Raw genomic sequence first — 3,894 nt, 5'->3', positions numbered from 1 at the left:
GTCTACTAATCCTACGTGTGTTTATCTGTAGTAATTATATGTCTGACATCACTACACGCTCACACATCTACTGATGCTACGTGTGTTTATCTGCAGTAATTATATGTGTGACATCGCTACACGCTCACATGTCTACTGATCCTATGTGTGTTTATCTGAAGTAATTATATGTCTAACATCACTACACGCTCACACATCTACTGATCCTACGTGTGTTTCTCTGCAGTAATTATATGTCTGACATCACTACACGCTCACACGTCTACTGATGCTACGTGTGTTTATCTGCAGTAATTATATGTCTGACATCACTACACGCTCACACGTCTACTGATCCTACGTGTGTTTATCTGCAGTAATTATATGTCTGACATCACTACACGCTCACACGTCTACTGATCCTACGTGTGTTTATCTGCAGTAATTATATGTGTGACATCACTACACGCTACTGATCCTATGTGTGTTTATCTGCAGTAATTATATGTCTGACATCACTACACGCTCACACGTCTACTGATCCTACGTGTGTTTATCTGCAGTAATTATATGTCTGACATCACTACACGCTCACATGTCTACTGATCCTACGTGTGTTTATCTGCAGTAATTATATGTCTGACATCACTACACGCTCACGTGTCTACTGAGCCTACGTGTGTTTATCTGCAGTAATTATATGTGACATCGCTACACGCTCACATGTCTACTGATCCTACGTGTGTTTATCTGAAGTAATTATATGTCTGACATCACTACACGCTCACACGTCTACTGATCCTACGTGTGTTTATCTGCAGTAATTATATGTCTGACATCACTACACGCTCACACGTCTACTGATGCTACGTGTGTTTATCTGCAGTAATTATATGTGTGACATCGCTACACGCTCACATGTCTACTGATCCTACTTGTGTTTAACTGCAGTAATTATATGTGTGACATCGCTACACGCTCACACGTTTACTGATCCTACGTGTGTTTATCTGCAGTAATTATATGTCTGACATCACTACACGTTCACACGTCTACTGATGCTACGTGTGTTTATCTGCAGTAATTATATGTCTGACATCACTACACGTTCACATGTCTACTGATCCTACGTGTGTTTATCTGCAGTAATTATATGTGTGACATCGCTACACGCTCACATGTCTACTGATCCTACGTGTTTTTAACTGCAGTAATTATATGTCTGACATCGCTACACGCTCACACGTCTACTGATGCTACGTGTGTTTATCTGCAGTAATTATATGTCTGACATCACTACACGTTCACACGTCTACTGATGCTACGTGTGTTTATCTGCAGTAATTATATGTGTGACATCGCTACACGCTCACATGTCTACTGATCCTACTTGTGTTTAACTGCAGTAATTATATGTGTGACATCGCTACACGCTCACATGTCTACTGATGCTACGTGTGTTTATCTGCAGTAATTATATGTCTGACATCACTACACGTTCACATGTCTACTGATCCTACGTGTGTTTATCTGCAGTAATTATATGTCTGACATCACTACACGCTCACACGTCTACTGATCCTACGTGTGTTTATCTGCAGTAATTATATGTCTGATATCACTACACGCTCACACGTCTACTGATCCTACGTGTGTTTATCTGCAGTAATTATATGTCTGACATCGCTACACGCTCACACGTCTACTGAGCCTACGTGTGTTTATCTGCAGTAATTATATGTCTGACATCACTACACGCTCACACGTCTACTGATCCTACGTGTGTTTATCTGCAGTAATTATATGTCTGACATCGCTACACGCTCACATGTCTACTGATCCTACGTGTGTTTATCTGCAGTAATTATATGTCTGACATCGCTACACGCTCACATGTCTACTGATCCTATGTGTGTTTATCTGCAGTAATTATATGTCTGACATCGCTACACGCTCACATGTCTACTGATCCTACGTGTGTTTATCTGCAGTAATTATATGTCTATCATCACTACACGCTCACATGTCTACTGATCCTACGTGTGTTTAACTGCAGTAATTATATGTCTGACATCGCTACACGCTCACACGTCTACTGATGCTACGTGTGTTTATCTGCAGTAATTATATGTCTGACATCACTACACACTCACACGTCTACTGATCCTACGTGTGTTTATCTGCAGTAATTATATGTCTGACATCACTACACACTCACACGTCTACTGATCCTACGTGTGTTTATCTGCAGTAATTATATGTCTGACATCACTACACACTCACACGTCTACTGATCCTACGTGTGTTTATCTGCAGTAATTATATGTCTGACATCACTACACACTCACATGTCTACTGATCCTACGTGTGTTTATCTGCAGTAATTATATGTCTGACATCACTACACGCTCACACGTTTACTGATCCTACGTGTGTTTATCTGCAGTAATTATATGTCTGACATCACTACACGTTCACACGTCTACTGATCCTATGTGTGTTTATCTGCAGTAATTATATGTCTGATATCACTACACGCTCACACGTCTACTGATCCTACGTGTGTTTATCTGCAGTAATTATATGTCTGACATCACTACACGCTCACACGTCTACTGATGCTACGTGTGTTTATCTGCAGTAATTATATGTGTGACATCACTACATGCTCACACGTCTACTGATCCTACGTGTGTTTATCTGCAGTAATTATATGTCTGACATTACTACACGCTCACACGTCTACTGATCCTACGTGTGTTTATCTGCAGTAATTATATGTCTGACATTACTACACGCTCACACGTCTACTGATCCTACGTGTGTTTATCTGCAGCAATTATATGTGTGACATCACTACACGCTACTGATCCTACGTGTGTTTATCTGCAGTAATTATATGTGTGACATCACTACACGCTACTGATCCTACGTGTGTTTATCTGCAGTAATTATATGTCTGACATCACTACACGCTCACACGTCTACTGAGCCTACGTGTGTTTATCTGCAGTAATTATATGTCTGACATTACTACACGCTCACACGTCTACTGATCCTACGTGTGTTTATCTGCAGTAATTATATGTGTGGCATCACTACACGCTACTGATCCTACGTGTGTTTATCTGCAGTAATTATATGTGTGACATCACTACACGCTACTGATCCTACGTGTGTTTATCTGCAGTAATTATATGTCTGACATCACTACACGCTCACACGTTTACTGATCCTACGTGTGTTTATCTGCAGTAATTATATGTCTGACATCACTACACGCTACTGATCCTACGTGTGTTTATCTGCAGTAATTATATGTGTGACATCACTACACGCTACTGATCCTACGTGTGTTTATCTGCAGTAATTATATGTCTGACATCACTACACGCTCACACGTTTACTGATCCTACGTGTGTTTATCTGCAGTAATTATATGTCTGACATCACTACACGCTCACACGTTTACTGATCCTACGTGTGTTTATCTGCAGTAATTATATGTCTGACATCACTACACGCTCACACGTTTACTGATCCTACGTGTGTTTATCTGCAGTAATTATATGTCTGACATCACTACACACTCACACGTCTACTGATCCTACGTGTGTTTATCTGCAGTAATTATATGTCTGACATCACTACACACTCACACGTCTACTGATCCTACGTGTGTTTATCTGCAGTAATTATATGTCTGACATCACTACACGCTACTGATCCTACGTGTGTTTATCTGCAGTAATTATATGTCTGACATCACTACACGTTCACACGTCTACTGATCCTATGTGTGTTTATCTGCAGTAATTATATGTCTGATATCACTACACGCTTACACGTTTACTGATCCTACGTGTGTTTATCTGCAGTAATTATATGTCTGACATCACTACACGCTCACACGTC

This window comes from Bombina bombina, chromosome 11 (assembly GCF_027579735.1).
Source record: "Bombina bombina isolate aBomBom1 chromosome 11, aBomBom1.pri, whole genome shotgun sequence".
Lineage (NCBI taxonomy): Eukaryota > Metazoa > Chordata > Amphibia > Anura > Bombinatoridae > Bombina > Bombina bombina.
This window is presented reverse-complemented; position numbering follows the sequence as displayed.